The following is a 27489-nucleotide window of genomic DNA, read 5'->3' as shown; positions in this document are numbered from 1 at the left end:
TCCTGCGTATTGTTAGGGCTTACCATACTTTGAAAACAGATAACTATAACAAATCCTCTGGAATCCCACATGATAGATCTACATGCCAAAAAAGGTCATGAACCATCAAAAAAAGCCTAAGATGTTAGGGGATGAAAATTGGAAATTACATTTTTATAACAGGAAAGAAGCTTAGTTCCTAATGCCTGTTTTACCAAAAGATTGTAATCTTTATTGCACAAACCTTTGTGTGGCTAGTAAATGCTTCCTTTTTAGGGCCAGATTATGGGGCCTAGTTATCAACGTGTGTACTTTACCTGCCTTCGCCGGCCCAATACGCTTGCCTAAGCTCGCCTACCATCGCCGCCGCGGACCTGAAAAATCTCGCCAAAGTTATCAATAAAGCTGTCAAAAAGTCGCGCACCAAGTACGGGGCGATGAGCAGCGGACTGTGATAGTTATCACTCATCCAATCTCGCTGCTCTTCGGCTTTTTGACAGCTTTATTGCTAGCCTGTCACTAAGCACCCACACTAACTACACTGTTCTACCCCCTAGGCAACTAAAGTTATTAACCCCTAAACCGCCGCTCCTAGACCCCGCCGCAACTCTTATAAATGTATTAACCCCTAAACCGCCACTCCCGGACACTGCCGCCACCTACATTATACCTAGTAACCCCTATCCTGCCCCCCCTATACCGCCGCCACCTATAATAAAGTTATTAACCCCTATCCTGCCGATCCTGGACCTCGCCGCAACTAAATAAATAGTTTAACCCCTAAACCGCCGCTTCTGGACCCCACTTCCACCTATATTAAACTTATTAACCCCTAATCTGCCCCCCCTACACCGTTGCCACCTATAATAAATTTATTAACCCCTATCCTGCCCCCCTACACCGCCGCCACTGTAATAAAATTATTAACCCCTAAACCTAAGTCTAACACTAACCCTAACACCCCCCTAACTTAAATATTAATTAAATAAATCTAAATAATATTTCTCTTATTAACTAAATTAATCCTATTTAAAACTAAATACTTATCTTTAAAATAAACCCTAATATAGCTACAATATAAATAATAAGTATATTGTAGCTATCTTAGGATTTATTTTTATTTTACAGGCAAATTTCAATTTATTTTAACTAGGTACAATAGCTATTAAATAGTTATTAACTATTTAATAGCTACCTAGTTAAAATAGAGAGAAATTTACCTGTAAAATAAATCCTAACCTAAGTTACAATTAAACCTAACACTACACTATACTTAAATAAATTATTCCTATTTAAAACTAAATACTTACCTGTAAAATAAACCCTAAGATAGCTACAATGTAATTAATAATTACATTGTAGCTATTTTAGGATTTATATTTATTTTACAGGTAACTTTGTATTTATTTTAGCTAGTTAGAATAGTTATTAAATAGTTATTACCTATTTAATAACTACCTAGCTAAAAGAAATACAAAATTACCTGTAAAATAAATCCTAACCTAAGTTACAATTAAACCTTACACTACACTATCATTAAATTAATTAAATAAAGTACCTACAAATAACTACAATTAAATTCAATTAAATAAACTAACAAAAGTACAAAAAATAAAAAAAGCTAAGTTACAAAAAATAAAAAAAATTAAGTTACAAACATTTCAAAAATATTACAACAATTTTAAGCTACTTACACCAATTCTAAGCCCCCTAATAAAATAACAAAGCCCCCCAAAATAAAAATAAAAAAATGCCCTACCCTATTCTACATTAAAAAGTTACCAGCTCTGTTACCTTACCAGCCCTTAAAAGGGCCTTTTGCGGGGCATGCCCCAAAGAATTCAGCCCTTTTGCCTGTAAAATAAAAATACAACCCCCCCAACATTAAAACCCACCACCCACATACCCCTACTCTAACCCAAACCCCTCTTAAATAAACCTAACACTACCCCCCTGAAGATCATCCTACCTTTAGCCGTCTTCAGCCAGCCGACCACCGATGGAACCGAAGAGGAGATCCGGAGCGGCAGAAGTCATCATCCAAGGGGCACTGAAGAAGTCTTCCATCCGATTGAAGTCATCATCCAAGGGGGCGCTGAAGAGGTCTTCCATCTGATTGAAGTCTTCATCCAAGCGGCGTCTTCAATCTTCATCCATCCGGAGTGGAGCGGAGCCATCTTCAGACGAGCCGACGTGGAGCCATCCTCTTCTTCCCGACGACTAACGATGAATGACTGTACCTTCAAGTGACGTCATCCAAGATGGCATCCCTTCAATTCCGATTGGCTGATAGGATTGGAATTAAGGTAGAAAAATCTGATTGGCTAATTGAATCAGCCAATCAGATTCAAGTTCAATCCGATTGGCTGATCCAATCAGCCAATCAGATTGAGCTTGCATTCTATTGGCTGATCGGAACAGCCAATAGAATGTGAGCTCAATCTGATTGGCTGAATGGATCAGCCAATCGGATTGAACTTGAATCTGATTGGCTGATTCAATCAGCCAATCAGATTTTTCTACCTTAATTCCGATTGGCTGATAGAATCCTATCAGCCAATTGGAATTGAAGGGACACCATCTTGGATGACGTCACTTAAAGGTACAGTCATTCGTCGTTAGTTGTCGGGAAGAAGAGGATAGCTCCGCGTCGGCTCGTCTGAAGATGGCTCCGCTCCGCTCCGGATGGATGAAGATTGAATACGCCGCTTGGATGAAGACTTCAATCGGATGGAAGACCTCTTCAGTGCCCCTTGGATGATGACTTCAATCGGATGGAAGACTTCATCAGCGCCCCTTGGATGATGACTTCTACCGCTCTGGATCTCCTCTTCGGTTCCATCCGTGGTCGGCTGGCTGAAGACGGCTAAAGGTAGGATGATCTTCAGGGGGGTAGTGTTAGGTTTATTTAAGGGGGGTTTGGGTTAGAGTAGGGGTATGTGGGTGGTGGGTGTTAATGTTGGGGGGGGGTATTTTTATTTTACAGGCAAAAGAGCTGAATTCTTTGGGGCATGCCCCGCAAAAGGCCCTTTTAAGGGCTGGTAAGGTAATAGAGCTGGTAACATTTTAATGTAGAATAGGGTAGGGCATTTTTTTATTTTGGTGGCCTTTGTTATTTTATTAGGGGGCTTAGATTAGGTGTAAGTAGTTTAAAATTGTTGTAATATTTTTGAAATGTTTGTAACTTAATTTTCTTTATTTTTTGTAACTTAGCTTTTTTTATTTTTTGTACTTTTGTTAGTTTATTTAATTGAATTTAATTGTAGTTATTTGTAGGTACTTTATTTAATTAATTTAATGATAGTGTAGTGTAAGGTTTAATTGTAACTTAGGTTAGGATTTATTTTACAGGTAATTTTGTATTTCTTTTAGCTAGGTAGTTATTAAATAGTTAATAACTATTTAATAACTATTCTAACTAGCTAAAATAAATACAAAGTTACCTGTAAAATAAATATAAACCCTAAAATAGCTACAATGTAATTATTAATTACATTGTAGCTATCTTAGGGTTTATTGTACAGGTAAGTATTTAGTTTTAAATAGGAATAATTTATTTAAGTATAGTGTAGTGTTAGGTGTAATTGTAACTTAGGTTAGTTTTTATTTTACATGTAAATTTCTCTTTATTTTAACTAGGTAGCTATTAAATAGTTAATAACCTTTTAATAGCTATTGTACCTAGTTAAAATAAATTGAAATTTGCCTGTAAAATAAAAATAAATCCTAAGATAGCTACAATATAATTATTATTTATATTGCAGCTATATTAGGGTTTATTTTAAAGGTAAGTATTTAGTTTTAAATAGGATTAATTTAGTTAATAAGATAAATATTATTTAGATTTATTTAATTAATATTTAAGTTAGGGGGTGTTAGGGTTAGTGTTAGACTTAGGTTTAGGGGTTAATAATTTTATTACAATGGCGGCGGTGTAGGGGGGGCAGGAGAGGGGTTAATAAATGTATTATAGGTGGCGACGGTGTAGGGGGGCAAGATAGGGGTTAATAAGTTTAATATAGGTTGTGGTGGGGTCCGGGAGCGGCGATTTAGGGGTTAAACTATTTATTTAGTTGCGGCTGGGTCCGGGATCTGCAGGATAGGGGTTAATAACTTTATTATAGGTGGTGACGGTGTAGGGGGGGGCAGGATAGGGGTTAATAGGTATTATGTAGGTGGCGGCGGTGTTCGGGAGTGGCGGTTTAGGGGTTAATACATATATTATAGTTGCGGTGGGGACTGGGAGCGGCGGTTTAGGGGTTAACATATTTATTACAGTGGCGGTGGGCTCCGGGAGCGGCGGTTTATGGGGTAATACATTTATTTAGTTGCTGCGGTGTAGGGGGGGGATACACTAGCTTGATAACTAGCAAAAGTAGTCAGATTGTGCCGAACTTGTGTGCGGAATATCTGTTGTGACGTAAGAATCGATCTGTGTCGGACTGAGTCTGGCAGATCGAAGCTTACGTCACTATATTCTACTTTTGCCAGTGTCTAGGGCTTGATAACTAAGGCGAATCAGCCTCGCTGCGGAATTCCAGCGTATTTGAGGTTGACGGCTTGATAACTAGGGGCCTATGAGTGGAGCACAAAATTGAGTTTTTTTTTGCGAGCACTCATGAAAGCGTGCTTTCCATAGGCTCTAATGAGAGCATCGTTCTCATGCCGATAGTGACAGCAGAGAACCTAGCGCTATGAAGCGTTGAACAGCAAAGTTTAAATATACTTTATATGTATATGAATATATACATATATATTTATGTGTTTATATGTGCATTTACACATATTAAAACATAAATATATATGTATATAAGCTAAAACATATTTATAGTAATAACACAGTCCCCATAGATTGCAATGTAAAGGGACTCCTTTTATGTCTAAGGTTACAAAATAATTGTGCAAACTGCTCCATATTAAGCATCTGAAAACTTCAGTATATCACCCTCAAACTGATGGGCTGGTAGAGAGGTTCAATAAGACCCTAAAGACTATGTTACGGAAGACAATTGATGTGGATGGAAAAAAAATCAGACCTTTTATTGCCTTATTTAATGTTTACTATCAGGTAAGTTCCTCAGGCCTTAACAGGGTTTTCACCTTTTGAACTTTTGTATGGTCGACATCCACGTGGGTTACTTGATATTGTTAAAGAGACAGGGGCACAAGAAACGACACCATATAGAAGTGCTATTGAGCATATATCTCAAATGCAGGATCGAATGGAGGCTGTCATGCCCATAGTTATGGAACATATGGGAAAAGCCCAAGAAGCACAAAAACACAGTTATAATCGTAATTCTAGGGTTAGAGTGTTTCAGCTGGTGACAGGGTACTAGTTTTAGTCCCTATAGTAGAAAATCAATTTTTTGGCTACTTGGCATGGCCCATATGAGATAATTGAAAAGGTGGGTGATGTAAACTATAAGGTGAGTCAGCCAGGGAGAAGAAAACCTGAGCAGATATATCACATTAATTTACTGAAGCCCTGGAAGGATAGGGAGGTTTTGCGTGCGGTAAATACAACAGTGATACCTGTTACTGAGCCAGGGGTAAATATTTCTGAAACCCTATTTGTGCATCAAAAGCAAGAGGTCAAGGACTTCATTAAAAGGAACAGAGAGGTTTTTTCCATAATGCCAGGGAGAACTAACGTAATTAAACATGACATAGTTACAGAGCCAGGGAAAAAAGTTTTCCTTAAACCATATAGTGTTCCTGAAGCCTGTAGGGAGGCTATTAAATTGGAGGTGGAAATATTTTAAAACTTGGGGTGATTGAAGAATCACACAGTGATTGGAGCAGTCCAATTGTGTTAGTTCCTAAACCGGATGGTACTTTACGATTTTGTAACGATTATCGTAAATTAAATTGTATTTCAAAATGTGATACCTACCCAACGCCTAGGGTAGATGAGTTAATAGAAAGATTATGAAAAGCATGTTATTTAACAACAATTGATTTAATGAAAGGCTATTGGCAGGTACCCCTCACTGATCAGGCAAAGGAGAAAACTGCTTTTTAAACTCCAGATGGGTTGTTTCAGTATACAGTTTTGCCATTTTGGTTACATGGTGCTCCTGCAATATTTCAGAGAATGATGGATAGAATTCTTAAGCCCCATGTTCGTTATGCTGCAACATATCTTGATGATGTAATAATTTACAGTACAGATTGGGAATCCCATCTCCCAAAAGTTCAGGCCGTTTTTTACTCAATTTTCTCTGCTGGCTTAACTGCGAATCCTTCAAAATGTACCATTGGTTTAGAGGAAGCGAAGTTCTTGGGATATACAATTGGGAGAGGATTAGTTAAGCCACAGACAACTAAAATAGAAGCCATACAAAACTGTCCCCAGCCGCTAACTAAGAAACAAGTTAGAGCTTTTTTGGGTTTGACTGGATATTATAGAAGGTTTATTCCAGATTTTGCTACAATAGCTGCTCCTTTAACTGATCTTACAAAGACAAAATCACCAGTGATGATTAAATGGTCTACAGAAGCAGACAAGGCTTTTAAGCATTTGAAAGATGCCCTGTGTGCCTATCCAGTTTTGGTAACTCCAGATTTTTGTAAAGATTTTATAGTGCAGACTGATGCTTCTGATGTTGGTGTGGAGGCTGTTCTTTCCCAAGTGCACCAAGGGGAGGAGCACATCCTGTATTATTTCTTAGTAGAAAATTAAACCAACAAAAGAAAAATTACTCTTGAAAAATAATGTTTAGCTATTAAGTGGGCTTTGGAGTCTCTTCGGTACTATTTGTTGGGGAGGAAATTCAGGTTGATTACAGATCATGCCCCTTTCAAATGGATGAGCCAGAATAAGGAGAATGCAAGAGTAACTAGATGGTTTCTTAGTCTGCAGCCTTTTCATTTCATTGTTGAGCACAGAGCAGGTATTTTGCAGGGCAATGCTGATGTTCTTTCAAGGGTACACACTTTAATGTCTATGGTCGCTCACTCCACTAAGTTTGAGCTGGGGGTAAGGAAGTGGGACAGAAAGTCTGGTTTGGTGATAGAGGGAGTATATATTAGACCAAGTTTAATACATTTAACTTTACAATTTTGCTAAGAAATCCCAGGGAAGTGATTAGTGTTTTTTAGTTGTAAATACCTTACAGTTGTTAAAGACAATTAAACTCAGGTGTGGCTCATGATTACTGCTCCTAGGGTTTAAAAGGGAAGCCTTTCTCTAGCTAAGTAGATAACAGCCAGGCAGGAGGCCTGATATGATGTGTTGTGAAAAATATTATGTACTAAACGTTTTGCTGGATTTGTGTTTGCTGTTACATTCTGTAAAGGACATTTGTAGTGCTGCAGACAATGCAGACAGAGATTTACTGTTTTGGAAGCTTGTGCAGAGAAGCTTGTCCTTTTGCCTTACCTGTGAACAAACTGTATGCTGCTGATAAAGTCACCTTTCTATTTTGGAAGAAAATAAAGTTTTGAAAACTTTAAATGGATTGTACTCTTTTGCATTTAAACCCTAGAAGACAGTGGTTGCCAAAGATTCTTGTTACTATATATATATATATATATATATATATATATATATATATATATATATATATATATATATATATATATATCAATTTGTTGCATTAAACTACTTTGTTTTTAACTGTTTTAATTAATTGTTTTACATGTATGTACTTGTACTTCTCAGGGCTGTCTTTAACACAGGGCAAAAGGGGCTGCTGCCCAGGGCCCAGTCTTTGTTGAGGGGCCCAAGAGAGTTTTTTTTTATGGTTCATGCCAGACTGCTCATGTCATGTGACATGGGACACACACACAGTCAGTCCTAATACTGTCACAGTCAAATGCTCTCTGCTTATATTTATTTGTAAGAAACTGTGCCAGACTGTACCAGTGTCATGTGACATGCCAAGCTAGTGCCATGTGCTGTTTTAGATGTGCACTGTGCAGCACTGAATGCTAAGCCCTAACTCGTCATCCAGCCAATCTCACTGCATCTGAAAAGGTCCTGCTGGGGTTACCACTGATACCAGGTAACTGCTCTGGTTGTAGGGCTGACTGTAGGCACATGCAGCAGGCATGTGAGGATTTGAGCATCTGTGCAATTGCACACACTGTTCTCTTCAGTTTTGAGGCTGTGTGACTCATCTCACACTGTATCCGTGCAGCCTTGGGCAGACAGCATCCAGTCTGCTGGTCCCCTTAGCCCTGCTCTTTCTGCTGTGGCCCTAAGATCAACTAACTGAAGTTATTTTGTAGAAAGGTGTCAGTGAGAAGAATAAGTGAGAGCACACACGCCCCTCCCCATACAGCATTGTCTAGTGCAGGGTGAGAGGGAACTTGTTCCTAGCAAAAAAAAATCACATGTGCTGCTGTGGCTGATGTATAATGACATGCTGATACTTCACACATTAAGGTAAGGTTTATTTTTAGAGTTTTCTTTTCTCTCTGTCTCAGATTTTACAGCTTCCCATAGTAGTTCTGCTGTTCCAGTCAGTAAACTTATATTTGTCTGCACCTCCATGCTTCCCCCTTAGTCTTTACCTTGCTTTGCTCCTGTTGGTGGCCCTAAATCTCTTTAACCAGACCTAAATCTCTTTAACTAGCTAACCTCACACCAGAATCACATTCAAAAGCATATTAAATTAATCAGAGGAATTTATATATTTATTTACTTATTAGTACTGCTTAGGTCCAGTTTCACATATTGCAATTTATTTAATTTTTTTAATGATTAGCCCAGCAGTAGATGAGCCACTGCTGGGTTAATAATTAAAAAAATATATAAAATAAATTGATTTAGTTGTTTTTTGGGATGTTGCGGCGGAGAGCTAAATTGCGTAGGGGGGTGCCCAAGAAAATGTTTGCCCAGGGTCCAGTCAATATTAAAGACGGTCCTGCTACTTATAATTTGTTGTATATATTTATGTATCTACACTTTAGCCTATCTAGATTTGATTAAGAATCTTTGGGAACTAGTGTAATATTACCTTTTGTCACTTCAATATTACCTATCTATTCGGCCTTACAATCCCATTCTGGTTTTCCACTAACATTATAATTATTAATCCTTTTAATATGAATTATATTAAAACAACAAAGGGAAAATGAGAAGAAAAAAAAGATCACAGACAAATGGGGCATGATTCATACTGGCTCTCTGGGTATACTTAGAGTATGTTAAAATAACGGAAATTAAATTTGTCTAAATGTTGAAAAAAAGTAATCACAACACTTACGTGTAAAATAAACAACAAAGAAAATATGTTGCCCTTCAGCTAACAAAACTAGCATCACTTATAGAATTGGTTTATAAACAACTATAGACTGGATTTTTTTGTCTGGCATGTACTTCTGCACTTTATTAAAACCACAGTCACAACAACAACAAACAAAAACACTACTGTGAATCTGTGTTGGCTTTATCATAAAAAACATTGAAATGCTATCCTTGTCTCCACTTGAAGCTCTCAGCTTGAGCAACATATTCTGGATGCTCTAAAAACCATATTGTGAGGCCTACTTAAGTCTTACACTGTTGCAGCCTCATTCTATTATGCTGTGCCCTCTTGACTTTTCCTACCTTCCTAGTGTTTTCTATTCTTCATATTTCTTTCCAACTGATTACTAGTTGTTTACACCCAGATTGAGACAAGCATTGAAATAATAAAAATCCATTATACTATGTGGGTTTTGATAGGCTCAGTTGTAGTTTCTCGCCTACAGAATGGCTTATACATAGTATAAAACACACTTTGTAAAGTGCTTTCATTATTTTACTCACTCTTCCTTTAATTTAAACAGATTTTGTGCTCAAAACTGTTCTCTGTTCCATCAAAAAGAAACTATTTGAAACTGTTTTATTTAGTTCATGGGCATCCATGTTTAAGAAACAACGCAATATAATACATCTTTTTCCATGGGAGTTGTCTCTATCAAGCTATAAACACCTGCATTTAGTTTATCCAAATACACAGTTTATCTCAGTTTAATTTAAAATGTATACAGCTTTTAAATGATCATTAAAAAAATGTTTATTTATGCTTTTAACTTTCCAACTTTCTACACAGTGATTGCTTGTTCAGTGCAGGAGCTGATTTAGGGCCAGATTACAAGTGAAGAGCAAATTAATGCTAAAGCTCAAGTGTTAATTGCACTAGAAGTAAATTTTGTTGCACTTTTCGGGTTCTGCTTGTATTATGAGTTGAAAGTAAACTGTTTTCATTTGAGTGCTAACCTGACTAGCACAAAAAACCGAACTTAGAATATTGCATGCTCATTCATGTACAGGGAGTGCAGAATTATTAGGCAAATGAGTATTTTGACCACATCATCCTCTTTATGCATGTTGTCTTACTCCAAGCTGTATAGGCTCGAAAGCCTACTACCAATTAAGCATATTAGGTGATGTGCATCTCTGTAATGAGAAGGGGTGTGGTCTAATGACATCAACACCCTATATCAGGTGTGCATAATTATTAGGCAACTTCCTTTCCTTTGGCAAAATGGGTCAAAAGAAGGACTTGACAGGCTCAGAAAAGTCAAAAATAGTGAGATATCTTGCAGAGGGATGCAGCACGCTTAAAATTGCAAAGCTTCTGAAGCGTGATCATCGAACAATCAAGCGTTTCATTCAAAATAGTCAACAGGGTCGCAAGAAGCGTGTGGAAAAACCAAGGCGCAAAATAACTACCCATGAACTGAGAAAAGTCAAGCGTGCAGCTGCCAAGATGCCACTTGCCACCAGTTTTGCCATATTTCAGAGCTGCAACATCACTGGAGTGCCCAAAAGCACAAGGTGTGCAATACTCAGAGACATGGCCAAGGTAAGAAAGGCTGAAAGACGACCACCACTGAACAAGACACACAAGCTGAAACGTCAAGACTGGGCCAAGAAATATCTCAAGACTGATTTTTATAAGGTTTTATGGACTGATGAAATGAGAGTGAGTCTTGATGGGCCAGATGGATGGGCCCGTGGCTGGATTGGTAAAGGGCAGAGAGCTCCAGTCTGACTCAGACGCCAGCAAGGTGGAGTACTGGTTTGGGCTGGTATCATCAAAGATGAGCTTGTGGGGCCTTTTCGGGTTGAGGATGGAGTCAAGCTCAACTCCCAGTTTCTGGAAGACACCTTCTTCAAGCAGTGGTACAGGAAGAAGTCTGCATCCTTCAAGAAAAACATGATTTTCATGCAGGACAATGCTCCATCACACGCGTCCAAGTACTCCACAGCGTGGCTGGCAAGAAAGGGTATAAAAGAAGAAAATCTAATGACATGGCCTCCTTGTTCACCTGATCTGAACCCCATTGAGAACCTGTGGTCCATCATCAAATTTGAGATTTACAAGGAGGGAAAACAGTACACCTCTCTGAACAGTGTCTGGGAGGCTGTGGTTGCTGCTGCACGCAATGTTGATGGTGAACAGATCAAAACACTGACAGAATCCATGGATGGCAGGCTTTTGAGTGTCCTTGCAAAGAAAGGTGGCTATATTGGTCACTGATTTGTTTTTGTTTTGTTTTTGAATGTCAGAAATGTATATTTGTGAATGTTGAGATGTTATATTGGTTTCACTGGTAAAAATAAATAATTGAAATGGCTATATATTTCTTTTTTGTTAAGTTGCCTAATAATTATGCACAGTAATAGTCACCTGCACACACAGATATCCCCCTAAAATAGCTAAAACTAAAAATAAACTAAAAACTACTTCCAAAAATATTCAGCTTTGATATTAATGAGTTTTTTGGGTTCATTGAGAACATGGTTGTTGTTCAATAATAAAATTAATCCTCAAAAATACAACTTGCCTAATAATTCTGCACTCCCTGTATTCCCCATAGAAGTCAATGGAGAAAAAAAAGTCGAACAAAAACCAAAAACACCCTACTTGCGCAAACCCGATCGCATATTCTCATGTGTGCTAACTTGAGATGAAAATAGTCCCATCAAAAAGGCACTCACTGGTCTTCATAAAAAAATAATAACTATTATTTCAGGTCATCACTAAAAAGACATAACGTTTCGGTGTAATCCAACACCTTTGTGAAATGTCATGCAAAAGACAAACAAGCCTCCAGAAACCGGAATCCCAGAGAAACACACATATCCCACCATAACATTACCTGTCATATATTCACACAAGCTAAGAGCCGTTAGCGCCACCATGTTGTGGCTTCATGACGTCATCACGCTACGTATCAGCGTGATGCATCACAGCCAATCACTTGACCCCTTGTAACCATGGTAACATGTATACAAACGTGTGTTACCATGTATGCATCATCTTGAGAGGTGTAGCACAGCGCATAGCCCCAAAGCGCATCATAATTGGCCATTATATAGAAGCAGCAAGGAAGTAGAGGATATCAACAGATATCAAGCAATATTACGCCAATATATGTGCCCATCACTGTCATACCTTACGGTGCGCTGGCCATGATCAACTAACAAGATGATAGCAATTAGCATGTATTACATATACATTTAATCTAAAAAATCTATAGTGCTCTGAAAACAATCCCCAATATATCTACAATTTAGTTACTTGTATCTGTACAGAACATCCTCCAAAAAATAGAAAACAAAAAACAATTACCTAGGTGACTGCACCATATATTACTACCCCCTTCATATCACTTGGAGTATAGGCAGAAACCTGTGGGTACCCTCTAGAACGAACATCCATGTGGATCCACTATGGGTGATATTCTTCAAAAATATGGTGTATCAGTCCAGGTCTCAGTCATTTTGTGTAAAATGGTCCGAAGTCAAGGAAAGTATTCAGTCCCCTTGGTATCAGGGAGTCCAACGTATGGATACACTTTGTTTCAATCTGTAACAACTTCTTGGCTCTATTGCCACCCCTTGCTAGAGGAGGTACATGATCGATCAGCATTGATCTTAAACTTGATACGCCATGATTACATTTGGTGAAGTGGCGTGCCACTGGCTGTTCCGAGTCCCCTTTGTTGAGTGCTTCCCGGATTGCACAACGATGGTTAGCTATCCTGTCCCTGAAGCTCGTCACCGTCTTACCGATGTAGACCAAAGAGCATGGACAGATCAACATATACTGTATATAACGTATGTGCTTGTGCATGTTAATCTGTGTCGGATGGTATACCGTCTATTGGTATGAGGGTGCTGGAACGTCTGGCCTCTCATCATGCTATTGCATGTGATGCAACTTCCACATGTAAAGCATTTCTTTTTTGAGGTCTTCAGCCAGGTGTCCTTCTGGTAACAGTTAGTTTGATCCGTTTTTACCAATATATCCCTCAAGTTCTCTATGGTACGGTAGACCATCCTAGGAGGCTTCATCTTATAAAAAGGAAGTGATGGATCTGTTTCCAAAAGTGGCCAATGCTGCTGTGTGGACTTCCTCAGCACACCACATGTAGGGGTATAGGTGGTCACAAAATTCAGTTGTTGGGTATCCATATTAGGTTTCATTTGTTTACCTCCCATGGGATCATCAAGTAACCTCTCCTTGATAGTACAGACCATCACATCATCATATCCTCTCGCCACTAACTTCATCTCCATTTCCGTGAGCTGCTCCATCATAGTGGGTACCTCACTATTGTTTCGGATGACTCGCGTCAGCTGAGAGGTGACAATCCCTGTCTTTTGTGGCCTGGGATGGAAGCTCCTGGCTTCCAATAAGGAATTATGATCTGTTGGCTTCGTATACAACGATGTGCCAAAGGAGCATCCATCACAGGCCTCCACCTTGTATATGTTCAGGTCTAAGAAATGTATCACAGCCTGACTATATTCCAGCTTAAAGCATATTGGACAGTCCATGGAGTTCAAACATGACACCCACTGTTCCAATTCATCTCTACTGCCCCCCCCCACACCAGAAACACATCATCAATATACCGTACGTAATATCTGATGTGGGGGTGAGTGAATGGTTTCATGGCTATTTGTTCATACCATGCCATATAAAGATTGGCATATGTGGGTGCCATGTTTGAACCCATGGCTGTTCCCGAAATCTGTAGATAGTAATCTCTTTCAAATCTAAAGAAATTATTTTTTAGGCATAATGTTAACAATTCGCAGAGAAAATCAATGGGTGGTCCCTCATACAGAGGATTCCCAGTCACCATGGACCTGACAGCTGCAACACCCCCCCATGGGGAATGGAGGTGTATAGACTGTCCATGTCCATTCCCCATGGGGAGGGTGTTGCAGCTGTCAGGTCCATGGAAAAGAATTTCTTTAGATTTAAAGGAGATTACTATCTACAGATTTCGGGAACAGCCATGGGTTCAAACATGGCACCCACATATGCCAATCTATGGGGAAAAAAATACCCTAACAAAACCCCCAAGTCTAAACACCCCTAATCTGCCACCCCCGGCATTGCCGACACCTAAATAAAGTTATTAACCCCTAATCTGTGGCCCCTATTCCCCCATTCCACGACATCGCCAACACTATAATAAAACTATTAACCCCTATTCCGCCGCTCCCCAACATCGCTTCCACTAAATAAAGTTATTAACCCCTAAACCTATGGCATCCCCCATCACCACCACTAAATAAACCTATTAACCCCTAAACAGCCAGCCCCCCACATTGCAAAAAACTAAGTTAAACTATTAACCCCTAAACCTATTACCCCCTAACTTTAAATTAAAATTACAATATCCCTTTCTTAAAATAAATAAAAACATGCCTGTGAAATTAAGAAAAACTAAGTTTAAACTAAAAATTAACCTAACATAACTATTATACTAAACTATTATACTAAAATTAAAATAACTACCAATTAAAAAACCTAAATTACACATTAAAAAAAACCTAACACTACTATAACATTTTAAGCCTAAAATTACAAAAAATAAAAAGTACTAAATTTCGAAAAATAGCAAACACTAAGTTACGAAAAATAACAAACGAAATTATCAAAAATTAAAACAATTACACCGAATCTAAAAGCCCTATAAAAATAAAAAAGCGCCCCCAAAATAAAAAAAAACCCTAGCCTACAATAAACTACCAATAGCCCTTAAAAGGGCCTTTTGTAAGGCATTGCCTAAAGAAATCAGTTCTTTTACCTGGAAAAAATACAAAGACCCCCCAACAGTAAAACCCACCACCAACTAACCCCCCAAAATAAAAAACCTAACTCTAACAAAAACCTAAGCTACCCATTGCCTTGAAAAGGGCATTTGTATGGGCATTGCCCTTAAAAGGGCATTCAGCTCTTTTGCATTGCCCTGAAAAGGACATTCAGCTCTTTTACATAAAGCCCAAACCCTAATCTAAAAAAAAAAAACACCCAAAAAGATTTTTTTAAAAAACTAACACTAACCCCTGAAGAACCACTCACAGTTTCTAAAGTCCGGACATCCAGACGGCAAGAAGTCTTCATCCAGGCAGCGAGATCTTCATCCATCCAGGTGGCATCTTCTATCTTCATCCAGGCGGTGTCTATCATCCTATTGGCTGATTTGAATATCAAAAATCAAATCAGCCAATAGGAATACAAGGGACGCCATTTTGAAAAGGCTCCCTTGCATTGAAGATCCAGTGTACGGCGGTGAACAAATGAAGAGGACGCTCTGTGCCGAATGTCTTCAAGGATGGACCCAGTCCACTCCACTGGGATGAAGATAGAAGACACAGTCGGGATGAAGATAGAAGACATCGCCTGTATGAAGACTTCTTGCCGCCTGGATGTTTTTTGGGGGTTGGTTAGGAGGTGGGTTTTACTGTTAGGGGGTCTTTGTATTTTTTTCAGGTAAAAGAGCTGATTTCTTTTGGGCAATGCTCTACAAAAGGCTCTTTTAAGGTCTATTGGTAGTTTATTGTAGGCTAGGGGGTGTTTTTGTTTTGGGGGGCTTTTATATTTTTTATAGGGCTATTAGATTAGGTGTAATTGTTTTTAATTTTTATAATTTCATTTGTTATTTTTTGTAATTTATTTTTAGTATTTTTTATTGCTTGTAATTTTAGTAGTGTTAGTTTTTTTAATGTGTAATTTATTTTTTAATTGGTAGTTATTTTAATTTTAGTATAATAGTTATGTTAGGTTAATTGTCAGTTTAAACTTAGTTTTTTTTCATTTCATAGGAATTTTTTTATTTATTTTAAGATAGGGATATTGTAATTTTAATTTAAAGTTAGGGGGTTGTTAATTTTTCACGATGTGGGGGGGGCTGGAGGTTTAGGGGTTAATAGGTTTGTTTAGTGGCGGTGATGTGGGAGGCCAGAGGATTAGGGATTAATAACTTTTATTAGTGGCGGCGATGTCGGGGAGCGGTGAAATAGGGGTTAATAACTTAATTATAGTGTCTGCGATGTTGGGGAGTGGCAGAATAGGGGTTAACTTTATTATAGTGTCAGCGATGTCGGGGAGCGGCAGAATAGGGGTTAATAACTTTATTATAGTGACGGGGATGTGGGCGGGCAGCAGATTAGGGTTAATACATTTTAAATAGTGTTTGCGATGCTTAGTTGTTGTTTCCATTGTGGAGATATTTAGTGTGTAATCCTCCTATAGATGAAAAAGAAAATTCCTCTTAAGGTATTATCACAGGTATTGTTGAAACAAAACAATCTGTACTCACAGTGAGAACTGCTGTAGTCGGCGTAGTTAGGCACACTGAAGCTTGAGAAAGATAATTTGAAACGCGTTGTTCGCGTGACTCCACATCGGAGCACACCTAATACTTGTAACTTGGATAGTGGACTTGGAATAGTGGTGCTTCTAAACTTATGCTACGGCATCCTGATGGTCTTAGTTTGTTGAGTACGACCAGACCAGTCAGTGTTGTTTTCTTGCAGCCATCAAGTCACTCACTATTATTGATGTTACACCTTCTAATACGGCTTTTATCTCTGGAGATTCATTATACAGCTGATATAGAGACAGATCCTTCAGTGTGTCTAACTACAGCAGTTCCCACTGTGAGTACAGATTGTTTTGTTTCAATAACACCTGTGATAATACCTTAAGAGGAATTTTCCTTTTCATCTATAGGAGGATTACACACTAAATATCTACACAAGGGAAACAACAAACAACATAATACTGGCTACTCCACTTGAATTTTGGGACAAACAAGTATCTGCATGATTTGTACTACTAATAGCTGCTAATACGACTTTGTTTTTTTCAAATTGGTTTGTTGCCATTTGTTTTGTATTTAACATCACTTGCTATCAATTATTGTCTATTTTACTCAATATTGTATTTTTTTTATTGTACTAATGTTTTTTATTATGTATTGCTTAATTTAAGGTCGACCTTATATCTGTTTTATTAGTTGTATTGTTATTATTATCTACAACAAATACACTCTATTAAATTCTTGTTCTATTAGAACTTGTTATTTATCCTTTAGCATATATATTCAGCACCTTCTGATATATCAGTAGCTATATTTACACGTTTTTTGGCAATTGCGGTTAATCTTTTGCGTTTGTCCAAATAACTTGTTGATACAATTAGTTTATTATAACTTTTGTTTTTTTTCATCTATCCAATACATTTACACTTTAGCTTATTTAACGCTCCCTGTCTTCTTTGCTTTGTATTTACTATTTATGTTAAGGATTTGAGAGATCTTTGGTGTTCAGTTGGAGTGTGTGTAACAGTTTTATTTTGGCGCAGGTTCTCTTTCTTTTTTGTCTTGAAACTTTTTTTGGTGCTAAACTCATAACTACTGCTTTCAGATAGCGGAATGGATCGTGTTGGTATAGGCTGTAACGCAAGCATTTTAGCCACACCACACAACCTGTAATACCGGCGCTACGGAAATCCCACGCAAAAACATAATTTTTTTGAGTGTGGAATTGACGTTGCATTACAGGCTTAAATGCTTGCTGTATAGCTATACCGACAAGACTTGTAATGGCTGCGTTAATGTTTTTACGCTGAAATGGAAAATTTTTTCAGCGTTAAAACAGTAACGCACAACTCGTAATCTAGCCGAAAATGAGATAAAGAATCTGTCCTAAATCTGAGAATCTGCAGTGAAGTAATAAAAGACAATCTAATGCACAGATTGCATGCTCTATTTTGTTAGAGCATGCATTTTATGCATTACTGATCCTAGCTAGCCCACAAACTGGTTAAACACATAGGTAAAATCTGCAAGCATTGCAGTTCAGAAGCAGAACAATGCAAATAAATATCATTTTGTGCAACTGCCACTCCTAATTGTGTCACCAGCCAATGATTGGAGCTCCCAGTTGGCACTTTCACACACATAAAAGGGTTAAACCCATAGGTATATAGCTTGAGTCAGTTATGCAAAAAATAAATGTTCTAAGGAATTAAAGCATATTAATTTTGCATTGCAACATTAAGAAGACTTCCCAGCTTATACAGAGTCAAACCTCAGGAGAGTTTGTGCTGTGAACTTTCATAAAGTGTAGGATAAAAATGTTTGTGCTAGCTATCTTTAATCTGTTTTGACAGATTGCTGATGAACCAAACTCAGCAGCAAATTACTGAGCATCACAATTAATTGTTAAACTGTCAATCACAGGCTTAGTTAAAGAGCATGTCAGTATACTGAGATCCACTGGGTGTACACCGATTCAAACAGCATTGATTCTAATAAGAAAATTATGATACTTGTTCAGTTTTATATTGTTCAAAACAATGTCCCTATAATGGCAAAGATTATACATTTAATACAGTTAGCCGTTTGGAGGAAGATTATTACTGTTTGTTTATTGTTTTGAAATAGACATCAATGAGATCATTAGGAAACCAATACTTAGGGCCAGATTACAAGTGGAGCACAGACGTAAAAACGATCATCACTAAAAAATTATTCAAAAAAATATTGAACAAAAAAGTTATAATGGCTTAAAGACATGAGATTTTGAATGTTAGAAAACAAAAAAGAAAAGGCTAAGGGCTTTAACATAGACATAAATACATATACATCTTTAAAAATGTATATCTATATATATATATATATATATATATATGTCTATATATGTGTACATATGTATTTCTGTGTTAATATGTGCATATATGTATTTACAGACATATATACACATATAAACACATAAATACATATGTACATACGTATAGAAATATATATAAAGTGCATTGAAGCCCTTTGCAGTTAAGTAGAGGAAAACATGTAAAATCATATTTACGCAACATAAATATTTTAAAAAAGTGCTATACTTTGTATGTTCTGCACATATCAGAGTATGTTCTTAGTATTTTTATATATGTCTGTATATATCTATACCTATATATATATTTTTTTTATATATATATATAGGTATAGATATATATTGTACCCAAAAAAATCAGATATATGTAGAAATATGTATTTAAGAATAAATAGAAGATAGTCTTGTATGGGAAAAACATTGGAATGTGAAATATTCATATTTTCATGTCGGGTTAGCTCACATGAAAATATGCAATCAGGTTTGTGCAAGAGTGTGGTATTTTTCCACTTTTTTCCTCCATTGACTTCAATGTGGGAATACGTGAACGCGCATGCGATATTCTAACTTTGGCTTTTTGTGCTTGTCGGGTTAGCGCGCGAGAAAAAAAAGTTTACTTTCAACTTATAAAAGGAGCGAAACCCGACGAGCTCAAAAAGCTTAATTCTACCACAGTTAACACTCGAGCATGAGCATTAATTAGCGCTCCACTTGTAATCTGGCCCTTAGTGTATTAAACAATAGTATTGCAAAAACAAACAAAAATATGTCTCTAGACTTTTATATATATTTTAATATTTTCAAATCCTGACAAACAAGTATTAAATATTAATATATATAGTATTAAAAGGACATGAAACCAATTTTTTTGTCTTCCCTGATTTAGATACCGTGTACAATTTTAAAAGCTTTCCACTTTACTTCTATTTTCACATTTACTTAATTCTCTTTTTAATCCTTTGTTGAAAAGTAAATAGATAGGGGTAGATTTATTAATGGTCGAGCGGACATGATTCACTGTAGCGAATCATGTCCTCTTGACCTCGCTAAATGCCGACACCATATCGGCATTTAACATTGCACAAGCATTTCTGGTGAATCGGCCACTAGCAGGGGCCGCCAATTATCCTGATCGGATTGGGATGATTTCAGTCCGCCACCTTCAGTCCACTGCTTCTTAACTTCTGTTTCAGCATCTGCTGCTTAATAAATCGACCCCAGAGACTCAGGAGCATGCATAAGTCTGAATCACTATATGGCAGCAGTTTTGCAAGAATAATATTAACAGTTTAATACATTGTGCAAACACTGCTGCTATATAGTGCTCATAAGCATTCTTGAGAACTCTTTGCATCCAGTCCACATGTGCAAGCTAACTACCGAGTTATTCTCTTCAACAAATAATGCCATAAGAACAAACTAACGGCTAGATTACGAGTCTTGCATTATGAGTAAAAAAGCAGCGTTAAGGCTCATAGAAACATAGAAACATAGATATTGACGGCAGATAAGAGCCATAGGCCCAGCAAGTCTGCCCGACCTTACCTAACAGTATAAACGTATCTAGTTCGTAGGATAGCCCTATGCTTGTCCCATGCATTTCTAAAGTCCCCCACAATATTTGTTGCTACTACCTCTTGTTTTATTCCATAAATCAATCACTCTTTCTGTAAAGTAGTGCTTCCTCAAATTATTCCTAAATCTACTACCCTTCAGCTTGAGATCATGACCCCTTGTTCTTGAATTTTCCATTTTATGTAAAATACCCACAGCCTCAGTTTTACTAAACCCTTTAATGTACTTGAATGTTGCTATCATATCCCCTCTTTCCCTTCTCTCCTCTAAGCTATACATATTTAGGTCATTGAGCCTATCCTGGTAAGTTTTATTTTTTAGACCATGTACCATTTTGGTAGCCCTCCTTTGCACAGATTCAAGTTTGTTAATATCCTTCTGAAGATATGGCCTCCAGAACTGCACACAATACTCAAGATGAGGCCTAACTAATGATCTATAAAGTGGCATAAGAACCTTACTATTTCTGCTGCAAATACCTCTACCAATACATCCAAGCATTCTGCTAGCCTTACTCGCTGCATTACTACATTTTTTACTAAGTTTTAAATCATCTGAAATAATAATTCCCAAGTCCTGTTCCTCGTCTGTAACAGTCAGTAAAGTGTCATTGAGTCTGTAATTAACATTTGGATTTTTCTTCCTTAAATGCATTATTTTACATTTTGCTGTGTTAAACTTTAGATCCCAGTCGTTTGGCCTACAATTGTTGTATATCACTTCTCATTTTGTCTACCCCCCCTGGAACATCCACTCTGTTGCAAATTTTTGTATCATCTGCAAAGAGACATACTTTCCCTTGTAGCCCTTTGCTGATATCGCAGATAAATATGTTAAACAAAACAGGCCCCAGAACTGACCCCTGAGGAACACCACTAGTAACAGCCCCCTCTGCTGAATGAACTCCATTTACTAAGACACATAACGCTGCTTTTTCACTACCGCTAACGCTGGTATTACGAGTCTTGTAGGTACAGCTGTCCCACACACTTTTTTTGCCTTACTGCAAATTAACTTACTCAATTTGCGTATAGTCTTTTTTCAATGGGACTTCCATAGCGCTGATATTACAACCTTTTTTTTTTTAGGCCAAAAAGTGAGCGGTACAGCCTATCCCGCAAGATTTGTAATGCATTTTAAAGTCAGTAGTTATGAGTTTTACACTACAAAGCTGTAGGATAAAACTCATAACTAAAGTGCTAAAAAGTACACTAACACCCATAAACTACCTATTAATAGTGATTTTGCGAACGGCGAACGCGAATTTCCGCAAATGTTCGCAAACGGGCGAACCGCCATTGACTTCAATAGGCAGGCGAATTTTAAAACCCACAGGGACTCTTTCTGGCCACAATAGTGATGGAAAAGTTGTTTCAAGGGTACTAACACCTGGACTGTGGCATGCCGGAGGGGGATCCATGGCAAAACTCCCACGTAAAATTACATAGTTGATGCAGAGTCTGGTTTTAATCCATAAAAGGCATAAATCACCTAACATTCCTAAATTGTTTGGAATAACGTGCTTTAAAACATCAGGTATGATGTTGTATCGATCAGGTAGTGTAAGGGTTACGCCCGCTTCACAGTAACAGACCAAACTCCCCATTTAACGCACCGCAAACAACCGCAAACAGTCCATTTGCACAACCTCAAACTCCCCATTTGCACAAGGTTGGATACCAAGCTAGTCATGTCCCGTTCCTTGTCCTCACTGATGTCATTGAAGGTCTCTTCCTCCACCCAGCCACGTACAACACCAAGGGTCCCCGAAAGGTGACAACAAGCCCACTGGGAAGCCTGCTGTGTTTGGTCTTCCACCTCCTCAAAGCCACCTTCCTCCTCTGACTCTTCTTCTTCAGACTCCTCTCTCTGCATTGCCTCTCTCTGCGTTATTATAAGGTGTGTTAATTAGTACTATTCCTATCAGTTTAATCCCTGTTACGTCCCCTATCAGGGGACGTGTATATGGCATGGATTTTAGGAACCGGGAGATGGAAAAAGATGCTTGGTCGGTCCTCCTATTTCAAATTTGGGGCACTGCACGTGCAATCTACTGTGCCACCAGATATGAGTGGTGTGTTAAGTAGTACTATTCTTATCAGTTTAATCCCTGTTACATCCCCTATCAGGGGACGTGTATATGGCATGGATTTTAGGAACCGGGAGATGGAAAAAGATGCTTGGTCGGTCCGGGCCACGAGATAGATAGATTTGATAGATAGATAGATAGATAGATAGATACATAGATTAGATAGATAGATAGATAGATAGATCAATAGATGCAATAGATACATTTGATATATACGATAGATAGATAGATTTGATAGATAAATAGATAGATTTGATAGATAGATAATTTCCCAGACAGAGAATTACAAGACGTGCGGTCTGAGACCCATGGTAAGGTTACTTCCTTTTGCACAATCGAGTACAGGTTGGGGATTGCCTTTTGTGCAAAGACATTTTGGCCGAGTACCTTCCACTGCGGTGTCCCCTATCAGGGGACGTGTATATGGCATGGATTTTAGGAACCGGGAGATGGAAAAAGATGCTTGGTCGGTCCTCCTACTTCAAATTTGGGGCACTGCGCGTGCAATCTACTGTGCCACCAGATATGAGTGGTGTGTTAAGTAGTACTATTCTTATCAGTTTAATCCCTGTTACGTCCCCTATCAGGGGACGTGTATATGGCATGGATTTTAGGAACCGGGAGATGGAAAAAGATGCTTGGTCGGTCCGGCCACGAGATAGATAGATTTGATAGATAGATAGATAGATAGATAGATAGATAGATACATAGATTAGATAGATAGATAGATCAATAGATGCAACAGATACATTTGATAGATACGATAGATAGATAGATTTGATAGATAAATAGATACATTTGATAGATAGATAATTTCCCAGACAAAGAATTACAAGACGTGCGTCCCAGGACCCATGGTAAGGTTACTTCCTTTTGCACAATCGAGTACAGGTTGGGGATTGCCTTTTGTGCAAAGAAATTTCAGGTACCTTCCACTGCGGTGTCCCCTATCATGGGATGTGTATATGTCATGGATTTTAGGAACCGGGAGATGGAAAAAGATGCTTGGTCGGTCCTCCTACGTCAAATTTGGGGCACTGCGCTTGCAATCGTGGCCGGACTTTTAGCCGACGGACATTTGGCCGACGGACATTTGGCCGAAACACAAGTGGCTGTCAGATAACAGTCCGGCCACGAGATGGATAGATTTGATTGATAGATAGATAGATAGATAGATAGATAGATAGATAGATAGATACATAGATTAGATAGATAGATCAATAGATGCAATAGATACATTTGATAGATACGATAGATAGATAGATAGATTTGATAGATAAATAGATAGATTTGATAGATAGATAATTTCCCAGACAGAGAATTACAAGATGTGCGGTCTGGGACCCATGGTAAGGTTCCCAGAGGCAGTTGCGGCACCAGAGGACGTGTATATGGCATGGATTTTAGGAACCGGGAGATGGAAAAAGATGCTTGGTCGGTCCTCCTACTTCAAATTTGGGGCACTGCGCGTGCAATCTAATGTGCCACCAGATAGGAGTGGTGTGTTAAGTAGTACTATTCCTATCAGTTTAATCCCTGTTACATGCCTTTTTTTTGGTATGGTTTTTGAAGCCACAATGCAGCACCAGAGGCCAGGAAAATTTGGCATGTACACATGCCTGAAAAATTAGGTATTGTTGCAGCCGCTGCTGTAGCAGCGGCCAGAAAAATTGATGTTTGTTTCCCAGGCAGAAAGTGCCCTAAAACATTGCGGCTTGAACCCTAGTTGGTGGCGGATAAGTCACGCAAGTCATACGGCATTCAAAGATAAAATACAGCACCGTGTGGACCATTTTTAGCCCAAGGCAGCTCATCTCATCAGGCCTTTTTTACTCAAATGTATCTCCCATTGTCAGTCCCTTCGGGATCCATCCCTCATTCATCTTAATAAAGGTGAGATAATCTAGACTTTTTTGACCTAGGTGACTTCTCTTCACAGTGACAATACCTCCTGCTGCACTGAAGGTCCTTTCTGACAGGACACTTGAAGCGGGGCAGGCCAGAAGTTCTATCGCAAATTGGGATAGCTCAGGCCACAGGTCAAGCCTGCACACCCAGTAGTCAAGGGGTTCATCGCTCCTCAGAGTGTCGAGATCTGCACAGGGCCGGACTGGAAACCAGACCAGCCCTGGAAATTTGTATAGACCGTCCAAGCCCCGCCCCCTCCTGCCCAGCTCCGTCCCCTCCTGTCCAGTCAACTACGCCCCCTGGTTTTATCCAAGACAGCAAAGCATCGGCAGTAGTACAGCAGCACAATGTGAAGCCACTAGTTGCAACTCTGATATGGGCTTTGCTGTGATAGAAACTGGATGGCTAGGCTACTTTACAGTCACAGTGCATAATCATGATCTGCAATACATATAAGGACACCAATACCTTTCAGAATTGTAAGCAAGTATACACGTGCCCATATACCCACACTTGAACAACATCACCCAGCACAGGTTGGTACCTGCGTGGCTAATGAAGACTGATCCTTAGAAACTATTAGAATAGATCCCCTCTTTGTCACATTGAACCAGCTGCCAGTAAGTGTACTGCTTGATGTCTGGCAATTAGGGCATGTAATTATAACATCAGAATGTCTCTTTAAGGGATTGGACTGTAACTAAACCTCATATTACATTTTTACCCTAAATGCCTTGACAAACTGATTACTGGTGTCATGGATTTAATTAAAAAAACGTGAGCTTGTTCAAACATTAAAATATGCAATAACAAGTTTCATAGATGTTTATTTTTTAAAAAAACAAACATTTTTATGTATATTATATATTCTTGCCTCTCTAGCAGTCAAGAGGTTTTAACTTTAGTGTCCTTGTAAAGATCAAATTTGAGGGTTAGCATGAGTAAAGGAATGTGGGATTTAATTTAAGCAAACATAGATGCAAGTACAGCCAAATTAAGCAGCATGTTGTGCAGAAAATAAACTCACTGCTTTGCTGCTTCCCTTGTGTCCATGCAGCTCCAGAGCGTTGCCTGAGCATTGAAAGTAAGCAGAGTGACTTGTATGATTTATTCACATAGCACATTCCTATCCCCAGCAGCAGATCCAACCTGAATTTCCCTCCCATGAACACGGAAGTGGAACCAGTATGTGCTCTAAACCCCTCCCTTCCCCTGTCAGTGCCTCCTGCTTTCTCTTAAGGTGGACTCCGTGGATCACCGCACATATAAAACTTCTGCTGCATAAATCAAATACAGGCAACACAGCAGCCGATCTCCACTCCCCACCAATCCCTAACACTGCTGCTACTAATCTACTTGAGCTCTGCAGGCCGGTTCCCTTCTGACTATGGCGCGCTCCCTCACAAGTTAATCACAACTTTGCTACAGTGCTGCCTGCTCTCCACACAAACTTCTGCAGCTGCACCAGCCCAGCCTGTGCCGGCCAACCGGGATTTTTCCCGGTATCCCGGCGACCCAATCCGGCCCTGGATCTGCAGCTAAGACAAAGTAGTCTGCTACCTGTTGGTTGAGTCGTTCTCTGAGGGTGGACCCCAAAGGGCTGTGGCGATGCATAGGAGTTTAAAAGCTCCACATGTCCTCCATCAACAACACGTCTGTAAAGCATCCTGTCCTTGCCGGTGTGGTCGTGGGAGTCGGAGGATTACTTTCACCTCTTCCCCTGTTAGATTCCCGTTGTGCTGTGACACCACCCTTATACGCTGTGTAAAGCATACTTTTTAATTTATTTTGGAACTGCTGCATCCTTTCCGACTTGTGGTAATTCAGTAACATTTCAGGCACTTTATGCTTATACCAGGGGTCTAGTAGCGAGGACACCCAGTACAGGTCATTCTCCTTCAGCTTTTTTATACGAGGGTCACTCAACAGGCACGACAGCATGAAAGACCCCATTTGCACAAGGATGGATGCCAAGCTACTCATGTCCCGTTCCTCGTCCTCAGTGATCTCACTGAAGGTATCTTCTTCCCCCCAGCCACGTACAACACCACGGGTACCAGATAGGTGACAACGAGCACCCTGGGATGACTGTTGTGGTTGGTCTTCCTCCTCCTCCTCAAAGCCACATTCCTCCTCTGACTCCTCTTCCTCACAATCCTCTTCCAGCGTGCCGCTGGTCCAGCAAGCAGTGTTGATAAGGCTGTTTCTGGTGGTGATGGTGACCACAACTCTTCCTCTTCACGCTCATCTACGGCCTGATCCAGCACTCTTCGCAGGGCACGCTCCAGGAAGAAAACAATTTGTATGATGTCCCTGATGGTGCCTTCAGTGCGACTGACTAGGTTTGTCACCTCCTCAAAAGGATGCATGAGCCTACAGGCATTGCGCATGAGCGTCCAGTAACGTGGCAAAAAATTCCCAGCTCCGCAGAGGCTGTCCTAGCACCCCGTTCATACAAATACTCGTTAACGGATTTTTCTTGTTGGAGCAGGCGGTCGAACATTAGGAGCGTTGAATTCCAATGTGTCGGGCTGTCGCAAATCAAGCGCCTCACTGGCATGTTGTTTCACCGCTGGATATCGGAAAAGTGCGCCATGGCCGTGTAGGAACACCTCAAATGGCCACACACCTTCCTGGCCTGCTTCAGGACGTCCTGTAAGCCTGGGTACTTATGCACAAAGCGTTGTACGATCAGATTACACACATGTGCCATGCACGGCACATGTGTCAACTTGCCCAATTTCAATGCCGCCACCAAATTACTTCCATTGTCAGAAACCACTTTGCCAATCTCCAGTTGGTGCAGAGTCAGCCACTGATCCATCTGTGCATTCAGGGCGGACAGGAGTGCTGGTCCGGAGTGACTCTATGCTTTCAGGCAAGTCAACCCCAAGACGGCGTGACACTGCTGTATCCGGGATGTGGAATAGTACCTGCGGAGCTGGGGGGTGCCGTTGATGTGGAGCAAGACGCAGCAGCAGAAGAGGACTCCGCCGAGGAGGTTATGGAAGAGGATGGA

This window comes from Bombina bombina, chromosome 4 (assembly GCF_027579735.1).
Source record: "Bombina bombina isolate aBomBom1 chromosome 4, aBomBom1.pri, whole genome shotgun sequence".
Lineage (NCBI taxonomy): Eukaryota > Metazoa > Chordata > Amphibia > Anura > Bombinatoridae > Bombina > Bombina bombina.
Note: the sequence above shows the minus strand (reverse complement) of the source record.